Source organism: Littorina saxatilis, linkage group LG16 (genome assembly GCF_037325665.1).
Source record: "Littorina saxatilis isolate snail1 linkage group LG16, US_GU_Lsax_2.0, whole genome shotgun sequence".
In the NCBI taxonomy this organism is placed as follows: Eukaryota; Metazoa; Mollusca; class Gastropoda; order Littorinimorpha; family Littorinidae; genus Littorina; species Littorina saxatilis.
In genome coordinates, this window is record NC_090260.1 from 46,920,296 (window position 1) to 46,939,092 (window position 18,797).

General features: G+C 40.8%; 1 long non-coding RNA gene across 1 annotated transcript; it reads left to right on the top strand.

The window, feature by feature from the left end:
- The first annotated feature begins 986 nt into the window (after positions 1-986).
- On the top strand, positions 987-3,325 carry LOC138949768 (uncharacterized). Its single transcript, XR_011450429.1, has 3 exons — positions 987-1,753; positions 2,100-2,193; positions 2,759-3,325. It is a non-coding gene; the product is annotated as an uncharacterized lncRNA (long non-coding RNA).
- The last annotated feature ends 15,472 nt before the right edge of the window (positions 3,326-18,797 follow it).

The following is an 18,797-nucleotide window of genomic DNA, read 5'->3' on the forward strand; positions in this document are numbered from 1 at the left end:
ACACAGGAAGTTGTGACATCCGTCACCCTATGGGAGGGGTGAAGGCAACATTGTTCATCTGTAGAAAGTTGTGAAATCCGTCACCCTATGGGAGGGTTGACGTCAAAATTGGTCATCACAGGAAGTTGTGAAATACGTCACCCTATGGGAGGGGTGACGTCAAAATTGTTCAACAAAAACATGATATGTCGCATTGTGCAGGGTCAACTGCAACAAACTCAAACCGAGCCATTCATACCTATCTGTATTTGAGTGACTTATATACCGACATTTTTATTTCTTATTTTCAGCACAGGTGTAGGAAAAATCATGAACCAAAATGTTATTTATTTTCTAATTTAACATTTTTTTTACAAATATGACCATGGTCTTTTAAACATACAGTGACATTAAACATTGTTATGTTAAAAAAAAGAAAAAAAGCTTTTGTGCACAAATCAGAAAATACATTGTACATTTTACCTACAGGCCAAACAGTGTCTGTTGGCGGCAAAGGGCCCAGCAAGTTGCTATTTTTAGATCGATTAAAAGTTGTCAAGAACAGGCGCTTACATTTGGATGTGTCCACTGATAGTAGGTTTGGTTGTGATCAATCAGAATGATGTAGGAATAAAAATGTATGACAGTTTGGTATGATGACATGTAATTCAAATATGCTGAAATGTAATATTATACATGATATAATATTATTATGGCTGTTGCCATGACCATGAACCCCAAGAAAGGTTTAATGTTATGTAAAATCAAAATACCAAAATCAAGCACCTACTAATCTGGTCTACGGTGCGGCTTGGACCTAATATGGATGGACACGCAACTCGCTCAGCCAGCCAGCGCTGCGAGACTTACAGCGGCCAACTTCGCCGCGGCGCGCTCATTGGCTCAGCATTGAACTTGCGTCAAGGCCGATGCGCGTAGATTCCCAGAATGTTTACTTTCGGTTAGATTCTTCGACAGCATTCGCAGAGGTGACTGCCGTTACGTGACAGAGGTGAGTAAAACTGACCATCGAAAGGAAAATAAGATTCATATTGGTAATACTAATAACATACTTGCACAAGCATGTATCTACCAAAACTGTATGGGAGCACATAGTTGGAAAGGCGTGGTGAAGCGATCAAATCGAATCGTCCGTCAGTCAGTGCACTGATCAGCCACCACGATTGAACGTCACTGTCCGTATTTTGTATGTAAGCAGAGCTTCCAAACTAGTTAAATCCTGATGTAGTTTACAAAAACAAAACAAAATCTCATTCCTGTTCCATTGTTATTCTTGTAGTTGTGATATATTCTAGTGAAACTGAAAGTAAGTGTTAAAAGCAGAAAAGCCGGACCGAATCAGGTAATTGGGTTGGGAAAGTTTTGCTAAGAAATCCTGTTATTTCCCTGGGTTAATAAGCATCTCTTTGTCCAACTATTTACACAATTTATTTGACTAGTTTGTGGTTTCAATTGAAATTATTGTTGTATTTATTTCTAGACTACAAGAACTTGCATTGATTGCATTTCATTGTTACAGCACAAAACACTGAATGACACATACTGATTGACGAGCATGCCAATAGCCTTCTCGTTTTACAGTATAGGTACTGATAGTTGTATACAAGTTTGAATATCACTTTGAACACTGCCACATTCAGTTCTTTTCATCATTGAATAATTTTGTTTCAGGAAGCAAGCACCACTTTTGTTGTTGATGAAAACCCCTGTACAGTCAGAAGTGTGTCAAGCTCAAAGTATTATTTCACAAAAGGTGAGAAGTTATTCGTTACATTTGCAACATTTATTGTTGAAAAATATTAAACATAAAGGCAGAATTTGTTTGTCTTGTGATTGTGATGCCTACAACTACACCCGCTTGTGATTTCTCAGTCTCTCAGTTACTGCAGATTTGTGTATATTTCAGTCTCATGTGGTATTTGCCATATTTTTGTGTGAACATGTGTATTTTTCAAGACTTAGATTCTGTGATAACATAAAATACCATAACACATTTGACACCAGTGCATCATATAATATTTTTGGATAATTCTCATTACGCATGATTTTTTTATTGTGTCACTGTGTGTACATTTACATGTGTTTTTAAATGTCAACAGGTGACAGTTCCACTTTTGGAAGAGGTGTGCAGTGAGATTGCAGAAAATGAATGCCTGTCAGCTGATCTGTGAAGCCATGTTAAAACCTTGGACTGTAAGTGTTTAGGGAAACACTGTATGAATAAATACAATTTTGTTGGAGTAGTGTTTTCACTTTTGCTTATAATGTAAAACAATTTCAAGTTTAAATTTCAAGTTATTCAGTTACGCTGAGAATAAGCTGTCATATATACATGACAAGTAAGCAGTGCTCCCTGTATGGCATACGTGTAATTATTGTTGATCATTCGCGTACACATTCCAGACTTGTCAATGTGCAAGTGTTCTTTTTGGATACAATGGTGTGTGTGTTTGCCTTTCTTTTAAAGTTATACGAGGCAGGGAATTATCCCAAGATATGGACTAATAAAAATCTATTTTTGTATATATATATATATATATATATACAGTGGACCACCCCCCCCCCCCCCCCCCAATTTGATAATCCCTCCCTTTTAAGACCTTATTTTGTCAGTTTGTCTGTGCATAACTTCTGTAAATTTTCCTTCATTTTAAGACTGCCTCCTTTTAAAGACCCGCTTTCTCAGATTGTTTGAGGTAATACAAAGGTGGTTCTATTGTATGTGTTCAAGTGTAAGACTTTGTGGTCTGTTTGACAGGTGCTGTTCTTCGGGACAAACTTCAGGTGTTTGAGTCATGCCTTGGTCTACGAGGGAAGTTCCGGAACGCGGCCAAGGAAAAGGCTCACTCATTGTACTACGCAAGCCATGCAAGCATTACAGAGGTCACCAAGTCGACTCATGCATCAGCTTCCATTTGCCTCAGGATGTTTGAAAGGCTGGTCGAAGCAACCTATGGGTGCAAACAGGAAGACAACGCGAATGACCGACCGGTGCCAGTGTGTGAGGAAGGATGTGATCAGGTATGTTGCTGGGAGTGTGGTGAAGAAACTAAAAAAGAAAGTTTGGGGCATCAAGAAAGGTGCATACAGATACGAGAAACTGCGCTGTTTAGAAGCACTGAGGTTCAGTGAGCTGTCAGAAAGTGATTGCGATTCTTCAACTGACATGACAACGGTGCTTAACCGAGGAGGACTGACATTTGTCAAAGACAACATTGTGCAAATGTTCCTTGACATGCAGGACATTTTTCGTCGGACTGTGGGTGTCGCTTGCTCTGCCAAAATGAAAGCTGATGACAAGGACTTTCTGCAACAGTGCCAAATCAATGATAGAGTGCCTGTGCTTTTTTATAACACAGTTTATGCATTTGTCATTTCTTTGAAAGTGCAAGAAGATGTTTTCGAAAATGCTGTCTTGCTTTGTTTTTTTTAAATCCGAGTTCACCACAAGCTGAGGACAATGTCAATGATGGACAAAGTGCAGCGCGGGTGGAAAGAGTAGAGCATGAAGAACAGGTTGCGTACCAGTGACACTAACATTAACAAGGTGTGAGACGGGCAAAGTTAGCTACATATGCAGTTGATCATATCATTAGTGCCAGTCCACGGATGCTCCCCCCTTGTTTGTGTGTATGTATGTGTGCAGGTTTGCATTTCAGTCTGCATGAGGTGAGCGATAGTGATTTTTAACTGTTGGTGCTCAGTGATTTACAAGCATAACAACTGTGTGAATGGTGCTATATTGAATGAAAGAGTGTGACATGAAGTTCTTGTACATCATTGTAAAGAGTGTGAATGACGTTTTAGTTTAGATGTCAAGCGCTTAGAGCAAACCTTTTTAACGAAAGTTTTTGATTTAGCGCTATATAAATGTTCTTCTTCTTCTTATTATTATTATTATTATTATGTTTTCTGTTGCTATGTAAATTCTCCTGTCTTATGTATAACACACACACTTTGTATTACATTTTTTTTACAATAATCTCTCTTGGTGCTGGGTACAAATATTTTAAAAGTTTTCAGGTTCATGTTATTCTCTAGTTTCACTTTTTGTTTTACGCTCGACACGTGTTTGAATCTGTATCTGTCTGCAACTGTGAGTAAGTACACCTGAATCCAACATACTAAAGAGAAATAGAGAGCTTCAGTATTTAGTCTGTACTTTAAAAAAATTGTTATTGCTTGCATTTTTCTTCCGTTGTATTTTTTATGTCTTGAAAATAATTAAAAAAATTGCTTTGAAAATGTATTGTGTACCGCAGTCAGAAGTAATTTATTACTTTTGGGAGTTTAGTAACGTGATATCAGTTTTCAATTGTTCGTTCACTTATATTGCTTTCAGATTTAACACACAAGAAACAGTAGCACGGTTTTCGTTGCGAAAATGTGCATTGGCAGTGCTACGCGATCGAATTGTGTATTATGTACACGCGGTGTTCTTCTGGAAAAGACCGAAGCGACATGTGACGTCAGTCGTTCAGCCCGCGAGCGGTGGGATGGGGGGGGGGGGGGGGGGGGGTTTCACATGGTTTGTTTGTTTCAGAACCACACCCATATACACACATTTCACATGTAAACCATTTGTCCGCCCCCTGTCGATATTTATCGACTAAGTTCCTTGTGCCTTATCACAATAAGCCGCAAGGGTCACTTTCTGCACGCATTCTTCTCTGTGTGAATGTTTAGGGTCGTCAGCCTTTTCAATCATAAGTTCGATCTCGTGAAAAAAAGCAACACACACACACACACACACACACACACACACACACACACACACACACACACACACCCTCACACACACATGCACATATATTCATCCAGAAACAGACACACACACACACACACACACACACACACAAAACCTCAAACACCACCCCCCACCCCCACACACACACATCCACACACACACACACTCAAACAAGCTAAAACTCACACCATCGACCACACACACACCACACACACACACACACACACACACACACACACACACACACACACACACACACACACATACATACTCACACAATCAAGCGCGCACGAATGCAAATACACACGCACACACACACACACGTATACACACACACATGCACACGCGCGCACTCACTCACACACATTAGCATGCACACACATACATGCACACACGCACACACACACACACACACACACACACACATGAACACGCGCGAACTCACTCACACACATTAGCATGCACACACATACATTTATTTATTAAGGAGATTTCTATAGCGCATAACTAAAAGCACTATGCACACGTGCACACACACAAACACACACACACACACATGTATACACACACACACACACACACACATGCACACGCGCGCACTCACTCACACACACACACTCACGTGCACACGTGCACACACACAAAACATACACAAACACACATAAACACGCACAAGCACACAGACACTCAGGGCACACATACAATAACGCACACACACACATGCACACAAACGCACACACACACAAACGCACACACACACACAAACACACACACACAAACACACACACACACATACATACTCGCACAATCAAACACGCGTGCGCGCGCATACAAATACACACAGACACACACACAGAGATACACACATGTATGCACACACACATGCGCACACGCGCACTCACTCACACACATTAGCATTTGTTTGTTTGTTTGTTTGCTTAACGCCCAGCCGACCACGAAGGGCCATATCAGGGCGGTGCTGCTTTGACATTTAACTTGCGCCACACACAAGACAGAAGTCGCAGCACAGGCTTCATGTCTCACCCAGTCACATTATTCTGACACCGGACCAACCAGTCCTAGCACTAACCCCATAATGCCAGACGCCAGGCGGAGCAGCCACTAGATTGCCAATTTTAAAGTCTTAGGTATGACCCGGCCGGGGTTCGAACCCATGACCTCCCGATCACGAGGCGGACGCCTTACCACTAGGCCAACCGTGCCGGTTACACATTAGTCAGTATGCACACGCATATATTTACACACACACATGCCCAACCACACACACAAACACATACACACACACACACACATACACCACCCTCAACACACACACATACATACTAACGCACACCCGCACAAACACACGCGCGAGCGCACACACAAACATGCACTTATATACACCCAGACACATACACACACACAGACACACCCAGACGCACACACACACCCACATCGGCACACACACACGCGCGCGCACAAACACTCACACACACACACACACGCGTGTTTGTGTGTGTGTGTGTGTGTGTGTGTGTGTGTGTGCAGTGTGTGTGAGTGAGAGAGAGAAAGAAAGGAAGAGAGAGAGAGAGTCAACCGGAAAGCTCAGTACAGTGCAATAGTTTCTGGCGTGCCACCTCTCAAGTACGTTACAGAATGCTCCCCGCAAACCCCCGTTTCCTAGACCATTCTCGGCGAGCGGTCGCCATTGTTACGCTTCAGTGACCCCGGACAATGGTACTCGTACCGAGCGCTTGCTAACGCTCGCGAGCGCCACAACAAAACTATGCGTTGCCTAGAAACGTTCGCAAACGTTCTCTGGCGCTCTGCCTATGCAACGCACCCCTGGTGTCAAGACCGGGGGTGCGTTGCATAGGCAGAGCGCCACAGAACGTTTGCGAACGTTTTCTAGTTCTTTCTTTATTTGGTGTTTAACGTCGTTTTCAACCATTCAAGGTTATATCGCGACGGGAACGTTTTCTAGGCAACGCATAGTTTTGTAGGCAACGCATGTGTGTGAGTGAGTGCGCGCGTGTGCATGTGTGGTAAGGTAAGATTCCATATTAACAAGGAATCATTAAAATAAGATTCCCGATTACCGCCCTGATATGGCCCTTCGTGGTCGGCTGGGCGTTAAGCAAACAAACAAACAAAGATTTCCGATTAACAAGGATTGATTAAAGTAAGATTCCCGATTAACAAGAAATGATTAAAGTAAGATTCCCGATTAACAAGGAATCCCGAGCGCGCGAATTTCGAAACGTTATCAGTAGACCCCAAAATCTTCGGACTATTTCGCATATTCATGCGCTACAGTGACCCGGCAAATAATCCGATTCTTTCTTGAATTACATAACCCTATTTTCCGCTAACCGTCGTTAAACAACCAAGTCCGCAAGTGACTATTAACACAAAGAAACTTGTCATTTTATCAAACAACTCCCGCACATCGATAGCGACTGGTCGTCTGCAGTCAAGTCACGTCTGCTCGAAGCGTCGGTTCTACATCGTCAGACTGACTAGTATCCTGCTTCGTAAATTACGTCACATCAAAATCGTGTCACGCTACGAAATTGCACGCGTACCAATGATCGGTAGCCGTACATGATATGATATATGTGATGACAATAATCCAAATTGTTGTTACACTTTTACAAAGACAGCTTCGATCAGTACATAACAAATTGAATGACAGACAGATGAACAGTTCAACTGGACATGGTTTTGTCTTTTCTTTCATGATCATTGTATCTCATTGCTGGGAAGTGAGGGCACAGTGGCGCCCCCTTTTAACACTTGAGAAAATAAGGTCATAAAAAGGGGCGAGTCTTAAAATAAAGGTAAATTTACAGAGCTTATAAACAGAAAATCTGAAAGAGCGAGGTGGGGGGGTCTTAAACCGGGAGATCTTATAAAGAGGCTTCCGCTGTAACTTCTTCCCAGTGGAAAGCTGGCAGCAACAACACTCACGTTTAACTCAGGTATCATCAGTCACCTCTGCTTCCAGCAGGATGACCGAGGTCTTTAAATCTACCTGCCACAGCAGTGACAGGGGGATGGGACACGGATACCTGAATCACCACAGCAGGTTGACTGGTGTTTCACCCAGCCTGGATTGGAGCCCCTGACAATTCAGTCCAGTGAGCTACTGGACCACCACCCTGTGGGCCAACAGTCTTGTAAATTTACCAGGTAAATTTCGTTCCCTTTGCCACACCTGCTCTAGGCAGATTGTGTTCAGTGGACACCCCCTTTCAAGTTAAGACCGCCCCCCGAATTCACGACGTCCTCCATTTTAAGCAACTACAGGCTTGAACACATTAATCTCCATATAAAATCTATGAGTTTGGTTGTTTTCTAAATCCAAATCTAACGATCAGTGCAGAGAAACTCGCCTTAGATCTCTTATGAGTGCACGCGGCAAGTAACTCTCGTACGACAAGAGTAGTTCCCCTTCCAAATTTTCTGAACTGAGTTGCTTGGACAAGAGACTGCAATCCGACGGTTAGTTTTCGACAATATTTCATTTTATAAACGGATCACAGGCAACCAAATGCACACATCGCATCAATTTAAAAAACATACAGCGGTTTTATACACTATTGTGCCCCAGAAAACTGAACTTCATAACGTTGGAACACGGGTGAAATAAGTTTGTCTGCTTGTCCCATTCGAAGAAAGAACATTTCCTAAGCAATACCAAAAAACATGAACAGAACACACACTATCTGCCTTTACCACCACAGCAGAATAACAACATAACTGTGTACTTGATTTTAGTCCAAAACAGGGAAACTGACAAGAAGTGTTAACAGAATTGACACGTTTTTTATGGCAATCCGAATGGTGCAAATGTCCCTTCTAGCTCTTGATGTCTAAATAACGCATTATTTAGCTAAATAACGCGTTATTTAGCTAAACAATGCTTTATTTAACTATATCATGCATTATTTAGCTAAATAATGCATTGTTTAACTTAAACAATGCATTATTTACAGATACAGAAAAAAGAGAGCACAAAGCACTAAACAATGCATTGTTTAGCATAAATAATAGATTGTGTCTGTAAATAACCCATTATTTATAAATAATTACGCGTTTTCTCTAAACAATATATTATATGTAAATAAAGTGTTATTTAGATAAATAAAATATTATTTAAATAAATAAAATATTATTTAGATAAATAAAATATTATTTGGATAAATAAAATATTGTATGTAAATAAAATATTATTTAGATAAATAAAATATTATTTAGATAAATAAAATATTATTTAGATAAATAATTTATTATTTACTGTTTTTGCCTTGAAATAGTATTATTACGCTAAATAATGCTTTATATAGCTATATAATAGGTTTCCGCTATATAATTCATGATTTGGTAAATAATACATTATATACCGTAAATAAAATATTATTTACCGTAAACAATATTCATTGTTTAGCGCAGTGCATCAAAGCCGATATTTCTCTTGTTGTTTTTTACCACGTGTTTCCGTGGATCCACGAGAGCTCTGTTGATTCTCAAACTGACCAATCAGACAACTAGCATCTGTACACTAATTAAGCAATTATAGTCCCATTGTTGAGTGTGACGAAAACTCGTGGTGACGATTTTAAAACATGTTGGGTCACGCATGGTCCAATCTTACATGGTCCAATCTTACATGGTCCAACCTTACATGGTCCAACCTTACATGGTCCAATCTTACATGGTCCAACCTTACATGGTCCAACCTTACATGGTCCAACCTTACATGGTCCAATCTTACATGGTCCAATCTTGCATGGTCCAATCTTACATGGTCCAACCTTGCATGGTCCAACCTTGCATGGTCCAATCTTACATGGTCCAATCTTACATGGTCCAACCTTACATGGTCCAACCTTACATGGTCCAATCTTACATGGTCCAACCTTACATGGTCCAACCTTCCATGGTCCAATCTTACATGGTCCAATCTTGCATGGTCCAACCTTTCATGGTCCAACCTTGCATGGTCCAATCTTACATGGTCCAATCTTACATGGTCCAACCTTACATGGTCCAACCTTACATGGTCCAACCTTACATGGTCCAATCTTACATGGTCCAACCTTACATGGTCCAACCTTACATGGTCCAATCTTACATGGTCCAATCTTACATGGTACAATAATATATATGGACCATGTAAGATTGGACCATGTAAGGTTGGACCATGTAAGGTTGGACCATGCAAGATTGGACCATGTAAGGTTGGACCATGTAAGATTGGACCATGTAAGATTGGACCATGTATGATTGGACCATATAAGGTTGGACCATGTAAGGTTGGACCATGTAAGATTGGATCATGTAAGGTTGGACCATGTTAGGTTGGACCATGTAAGGTTGGACCATGTAAGATTGGACCATGTAAGATTGGACCATGCAAGGTTGGACCATGCAAGGTTGGACCATGTAAGATTGGACCATGCAAGATTGGACCATGTAAGATTGGACCATGTAAGGTTGGACCATGTAAGGTTGGACCATGCAAGATTGGACCATGTAAGATTGGACCATGTAAGATTGGACCATGTAAGGTTGGACCATGTAAGGTTGGACCATGTAAGATTGGACCATGTAAGGTTGGACCATGTAAGGTTGGACCATGTAAGGTTGGACCATGTAAGATTGGACCATGTAAGATTGGACCATGCAAGGTTGGACCATGCAAGGTTGGACCATGTAAGATTGGACCATGTAAGATTGGACCATGTAAGGTTGGACCATGTAAGGTTGGACCATGTAAGATTGGACCATGTAAGATTGGACCATGCGTGACCCAACATGTTTTAAAATCGTCACCTGGAGTTTTCGTCACACTCAACAATGGGACTATAATTGCTTAATTAGTGTACAGATGCTAGTTGTCTGATTGGTCAGTTTGAGAATCAACAGAGCTCTCGTGGATCCACGGAAACACGTGGTAAAAAACAACAAGAGAAATATCGGCTTCGATGCACTGCGCTAAACAATGAATATTGTTTACGGTAAATAATATTTTATTTACGGTATATAATGTATTATTTACCAAATCATGAATTATATAGCGGAAACCTATTATATAGCTATATAAAGCATTATTTAGCGTAATAATACTATTTCAAGGCAAAAACAGTAAATAATAAATTATTTATCTAAATAATATTTTATTTATCTAAATAATATTTTATTTATCTAAATAATATTTTATTTACATACAATATTTTATTTATCCAAATAATATTTTATTTATCTAAATAATATTTTATTTATTTAAATAATATTTTATTTATCTAAATAACAATTTATTTACATATAATATATTGTTTAGAGAAAACGCGTAATTATTTATAAATAATGGGTTATTTACAGACACAATCTATTATTTATGCTAAACAATGCATTGTTTAGTGCTTTGTGCTCTCTTTTTTCTGTATCTGTAAATAATGCATTGTTTAAGTTAAACAATGCATTATTTAGCTAAATAATGCATGATATAGTTAAATAAAGCATTGTTTAGCTAAATAACGCGTTATTTAGCTAAATAATGCGTTATTTAGACATCAAGAGCTAGAAGGGACATTTGCACCATTCGGATTGCCATAGTTTTTATATAGAAGCCTACTGTGGTTCTTGTGCTTAGGCTGTGTATTGGACTGTCACTGTATGCCTGCATTATTAGTTGTCAGTAATTATTACATGTGCTGATTGTTCTCTTTGCCTGCGCGCGTATAGTATGTTGGTTATGTTTGGTCATAGTATGTTTGCTTATGTTTGGTCGTTATCTTTGCCTGTGCGTGTATTGTATGTTTGGTCGTTTTCTTTGCCTGTGCATGTATAGTTTGTTGGTTATGTTTGGTCGGTTTCTTTGCCTGTGCGTGTATAGTATGCTTGGTCGATGTATGTATTGTAAAGCGCTAAGAGTAGACATTTTTCTAGAATAGCGCTATAAAAGTTTGCATTATTATTATTATTATTATTAATTGATTGATTTTCCCTGAACTATACAACCGCGCATTATTTCATCGCCAGCGCATGTAGACTGGTTGAGTGATTTGGATTCGATCAAACTTTCGCACAAAAACTCCTCTTTTCTTTGAATAACTGAAGAAAGGAGGAATAAAGAGGTTACATACCTCGTCTCAGTGATTATTAAAAATAATGGTCTCAGTTCGCGGTCATGAAAAAGTCTTTTCATGATCCGTTAACTTCGACCATTATTTTTGATAATCACTGAGACTCAGCATGTAACCTCTACGTAAGTGTCTAAAGCTCCAATACTTTTACACAATCCAAGCCATTCCTATTAATCACTGAAGGTTCCATAGGTCGCTGGCATTATAGTGTTAGAGGCTGTCCCTGAAGCTGACGACTGTCTGTCCAGTCTCTGCGTGTCCATTCTCCTCCCAGCATCACCTAAATGACCTGTGCTCACATGACTTCACCTTGACCAGTTCTCACATGACCTTCACCGTGACCAGTTCTCACATGACCTTCACCGTGACCTTGTGTTGTGGAATTTGTCAAAGAGTTTGACGTGAAAATGGTGGAACTTGGCGCAATCGTCGAGATAAATGGAGTCATTTTCAAGTTCTCACAGTGTCAGATGACAAGAGCGGAGAATTGGCTGAAACGTCCAAGGAATTTGATGCTAAGGATCTGGGGTCTGTAAGGTTTGGTGTTGAGCTAATACACGTCATAGGAGATGTTTTGGAAGTTAATGATAACATAGCAGCAGAACTTGCACTCTCGGCTGAAGAATTAGTCTGGCTAACTTGAGGGAGAGCTGTCAAAGGCTGAATCTGAACGTCAGTCTTTTTAAGACAAAAACAAGTCGCGTAAGGCGAAAATACAATATTTAGTCAAGTAGCTGTCGAACTTATAGAATGTAACTTAACGCAATGCAACGCAGCAAAGTGAAATTGACAAGAAGAGCGGGGTAGTAGTTGCGCTGAGAAGGATAGCACGCTTTTCTGTATCTCTCTTCGTTTTAACTTTCTGAGCGTGTTTTTAATCCAAACATATCATATCTATATGTTTTTGGAATCAGGAACCGACAAGGAATAAGATGAAAGTGTTTTTAAATTGATTTCGAACATTTAATTTTTATCATAATTTTTATATGTGTAATCTTGCCAATACTACAAGTAGTCATATTGCCAATTTTATTTAAACCTTGTCACTTCGCCGGAATGTATTAAGTGGACATAAGGTCGGGTTCGGGAAAAGAGATTTCTTAGAAAAAAAGTCTACTCTACAAAGACTGAGTTTTACTTATCACGACATCAACACTCAAACAACGTTCACTACTACACAGTCGTCAAGGCAACACACTGTAATTTACTTTTAAACATTTATTACCTTTTCTTCACTTTCACTAACACTAACGCTAACACTTCTTTTCTAATACACAACTTCGGTAAAAACAATAACTATTAGCTAAACTAAACACTTGAGGAAAAACACATAAACTAAAACACTTAACAAAGCATGGCAGCTCTGAAGGGGAGGTAGGAAAAGTGCCCCTGAAAATACAATGCATAACACTCATAAACACACTATAACAAAACAAATGTAAATAGTAAACAAACTGACAATAAGAACATAGGATTAGAATACAAATACAAAACGAGACAAACTCTTATGACTGATGACAAAACTTGAGCGCTTTAGAACCGAAAAGTATGTCATGTGACGCACGGCATAGGAATCAACATTGACAAGAAAATGTTCAATCACCATCTATGATAACAACTTTCTTTTAAACATGAACAAGAAGTTGTGTTTTGAGTTGCATATGACTAAGTGCAACAAAGTCAAATCAAAACGTCACTACGTCCACTAGTGATGAATTAAAAATACACCACTCACAGAAGAACCAAAACACTTGATGCCTCAAGTTCTTCTTTGATATGACTAAAATACATTTCAGCCTTATCTTACTCAGCCATACTGTACACAGTGTCACAAAAGAACTGTATCAGCATACACTAACACAAATGTGATTCCACTCCATCAAAACAGTCCCATAAGTCCCAACTCCATCAGTCAAAATCAAAGTGTTCTACTCTTCAACATGTCTTTTCTCCCATCACAACAAAGCGACAATTACAAATAGTAAACAATAGATAAACTTGATACAAATTACAAACATAACATTTCAAACCACAGAACTCTTTCCGATACCTCACACAGGTTTTTCCCAAACTCAAGACCACATCCCAGCCAGCAAGACATTAGCGGCCGATAATCGGCCGAACACCCTTCAAAAAGTCGGGCCGGTGACGTCAAAACATACGACGCGGGTGTTGGCCCGACTAACTTTTGCAAAGAGGCAACGATGCGGCCGATAGGCGGCCGAACACCTGCACTATGGCGGCACGCATCCGGTCCGATGTTAATCGGCCCGATGACTTGTTTGACCTGCGGTCCGACACCTTATGCCGACATCGGGGAGATATCGATTTCAGCGGGAAGACATCGGGACAATGTCGGCATAAGGTGTCGGGCCGCAGGTCCAACAAGCCATCGGGCCGATTAACATCGGACCGGATGCGTGCCGCCATAGTACAGGTGTTCGGCCGCCTGTCGGCCGCCTCGTTGCCTCTTTGCAAAAGTTAGTCGGGCCAACACCCGCGTCGTATCTTTTGACGTCACCTGCCCGACTTTTTGAAGGGTGTTCGGCCGACTATCGGCCGCTAATGTCTTGCTGGCTGGGTGCAGCTACAGATACAGCAGTATGTACCACCACCACCCCCCCACCCCCCAAGTGTAACAGTGCAAAATTCACTTACAGCTACAGCTACAGCAGTATAACCCCCCCTCCCCCCAGTGTTACAGTTGCAAACAAACCTACAGATACAGCAGTGTGTACAACCCCCCCCCCCCCCCCCAGTGTAACAGTGCAAAACAAATCACCAGCTAGAGATACAGCAGTATGTAGAACCCCCCGCCCCTACCGCCCTCACTGTAACAGTACAAAACACACCTACAGCTACAGATACAGCCGTATACACCCCCCCCCCCCCTCAGTATTACAGTATAAAACACACCTACAGCAACAGATTCAGCAGTATATACAACCCCCCAAGTGTAACAGTGCAAAAATTACTTACAGCTACAGCTACAGCAGTATGTACACCTCCCCTCCCCCTTAGTAACAGTGCAAAAGACACCTACAGCTACAGCAGTATGTACAACCCCCAACCCCCCCCCCCCCCCCACCATTGTAACAGTACAAAACTCATTTACAGCTACAGATTCAGAATTATGTACATCCCCCTCCCCCCGCTGCCACCACTGTAACAGTACCAAACATACCTACAGCTTCAGATACAGCAGTATGTACAACACTCAACCGCCTTCCCCCGTGTAGAGTGCAAAACACACCTAGACCTACAGATACAGCAGTATGTACAACCCCCCCCCACCCCCTGTGTGCAAAACACACCTACAGCTACATATACAGCAGTATGTTCAACCCCACCCCCCTCCCCGCCTACTGTAACAGTACATAACACACCTACAGCTACATCAGTATGTACAAACCGCCCCCCCCCCCCCCCAAGTGTAACAGTACAAAACACGCCTACAGCTACAGATAGATCAGTATGTACACCCCCCCCCCCCAAGTGTTACAATGCAATACCTACAGCTACAGATACATCAGTATGTACACCCCACCCCCCAAGTGTAACAGTGCAAACCACACTTACAGCTACAGATTCAGCAGTATGTACTCCACCCCCACCCCCCCCCCCACCCCCCGTGTAACAGTGCAAAAATCACTAACAGCTACAGCAGTATACCCCCCCTCCCCGTACAGCTACAGCAGTATAAACAAGAAGGGCAAAGCCCATACGACTCACATGCTTGACCTTGACCTTTACATGACCTTGGCCTTCAGGGTCAAGGTCAAATAACTAAACCTAGCAATGACATCATACACTAAGAACTGCTTTACACATTTTTCCTACCAAAATACATGTGAAGGTCATCCAAGGTCATGCAACACAAAGCTGTTAATTCAAGACATAGGAAGTACAATGGTGCTTATTAGCGAGCTTTAGATTGACCAACGAAACTTAGTTCGTAGCGATCCCTTTCGTTTCCGGTTATGCAATCGGGAAATCCCTGCGAACTTTTCTTCGCGCCTGCGGTTCTGAGGCGGTAGCACCTTTAGAAGCAGACGAAATGTTTGTCGTGCTCATCCAAACCAATGGCTAAAACATTGGATAGTGTTCGTGTGTTGCACCACACTTTGAATTGTTGGGTGTGACGAAAACTCGTGGTGACGATTTTAAACCATGTTGGGTCACGCATGGTCCAATCTTACATGGTCCAATCTTACATGGTCCAACCTTACATGGTCCAACCTTACATGGTCCAATCTTACATGGTCCAATATTACATGGTCCAATAATATATATATGGACCATGTAAGATTGGACCATGTAAGGTTGGACCATGTAAGGTTGGACCATGTAAGGTTGGACCATGTAAGGTTGGACCATGCAAGATTGGACCATGTAAGATTGGACCATGTATGGTTGGACCATGTAAGGTTGGACCATGTAAGATTGGACCAATCTTACATGGTCCAATATTACATGGTCCAACCTTACATGGTCCAATCTTACATGGTCCAATATTACATGGTCCAACCTTACATGGTCCAATCTTACATGGTCCAATATTACATGGTCCAATATTACATGGTCCAATAATATATATATATATGGACCATGTAAGATTGGACCATGTAAGATTGGACCATGTAAGATTGGACCATGTAATATTGGACCATGTAAGATTGGCCCATGTAAGGTTGGACCATGTAATATTGGACCATGTAAGATTGGACCATGTAAGATTGGACCATGCAAGGTTGGACCATGTAAGATTGGACCATGTAAGATTGGACCATGTAAGGTTGGATCATGTATGGTTGGACCATGTAAGATTGGACCATGTAAGGTTGGACCATGTAAGGTTGGACCATGCAGGATTGGACCATGCAAGATTGGACCATGCAAGATTGGACCATGTAAGATTGGACCATGTAAGGTTGGACCATGTAAGGTTGGACCATGTAAGATTGGACCATGTACAGTTGGACCATGTAAGGTTGGACCATGTAAGATTGGACCATGCAAGATTGGACCATGCAAGATTGGACCATGTAAGGTTGGACCATGTAAGATTGGACCATGTAAGATTGGACCATGTAGGTTTGGACCATGTAAGGTTGGACCATGTAAGATTGGACCATGTAAGATTGGTGTGCATCAGTGCAAAACACACCACCAGCTACAGATAGATCAGTATGTACCCCCCCCCCCCCCCCAAGTGTTACAAACGACCCACATGGGGGAGTAGCCATTTATGTTAAAACATATTTGTTTTGTAAGCCACGTCCAGACCTGCACGTGCCAGGACTTGAAGCAGTCTGGACTGAAATTAAGTTTCATAAAGATAGACTTTTAGTGGGTTCTTTTTATCGACCACCTGATGCGAAGGTCCAATATTGGGACTTAGTTGACGAAAGCATTCGTCGAGTAAATAACCAGTTTGTCAAATGTATCGTCCTTGGAGACTTTAACTCCGATTTTGGTAGTAACCCCTCCCAGCATCTCCTGAACTTATTGAACTTATATCAACTTACCCAACTTGTAACCCTGCCAACACGTGTCACGGAGACAAGTAGTACCTGCCTAGATTTAATAATAACCCAAACCCCGCAAATGATACAGCGCGTAGATGTTTTTCCTCCTGTGTGTAGTGACCACAGTGTACCATGTGCAGTATTAAACACTGTAGTTATTCCTAATCGCTCATTTAAAAGAACCATTTATAATTATGATAAGATGAATATTGAAAGTTTTTGTGGATCACTTTCCCAAGTTGATTGGTCTGCTGTCTTTATTGATAAATGTCTTGATGAAAATGTCCAAGATTTTACTCAGATTTTCATGAGCATTGCCAAAGAGAATATGCCGGTTAAGACTGTAACAGTTCGATCGGAGGACAAGGAGTGGGTAACATCTGACATCTTAGATTTAATTGATGCACGCGATCAGATACACACTAAAGCGAGATTAACCGATTTACCCGAAGATTGGTTGTTGTACCGACAGACACGTAATTCATTGACACAAAAGAAAAGAGAAAGAATTATTGAGTATTATTCCAATTTGGATACAAAGATCTCAGACCCTTCAAAATTCGGAACTAAACAATGGTGGAAATTAGTTAAATCCTTTATGAATAAGAAGGGTATGAAAACTGAGGAACTTCCACCAATCCACTCAGAAGGTCAAATACATTATTTAAACCACGATAAAGCTAATATTTTTAATGATCAGTTTATTCAGAATTCGTCCATTGAGAATCCAGACGATGAACCTCCCGAAATCCAAATTTCTGATTGTTTTATGAATAATTTAGTCTTGTCAGTTAATGAAGTAAAAGATGTTATTACAAATTTGAAGAAGACGAAAGCTGCAGGTCCCGATTTAATACATAACCGATTATTAATTGCTTCTGTGGATGTTGTATCAGAACCCCTTTTAAAAATATTTAATAGAAGTTTAGTTGAAGGAAAATTTCCTGCCTCGTGGAAACTAGCCCATGTTACTCCAGTATATAAAAAAGGTCCAGCAGAATTGTGTAATAATTATCGTCCTATATCATTACTGAGTTGTGTTGGTAAGGTGTTAGAAAGATGCGTTTATGTACATGTTTTTGATTTTTTAAAGGCAAATCACATACTCATTCCACAGCAGTCTGGTTTTTTGCCAGATGATTCATGTGTATTCCAATTGATTTCGATTTACAATGAATTTTGTTCCTGTCATGACAGAGGCATTACGACCCAAGCTGTATTTTTTGATGTGTCGAAAGCGTTCGATAGAGTGTGGCACAAGGGCCTTTTGGCCAAGTTAGAAGCAGTGGGCATTAGAGGTCGGTTATTATTATGGTTCTGTGATTATTTAACAGACCGCAAGCAAGTTGTTGTAATTAAGGGAACACAGTC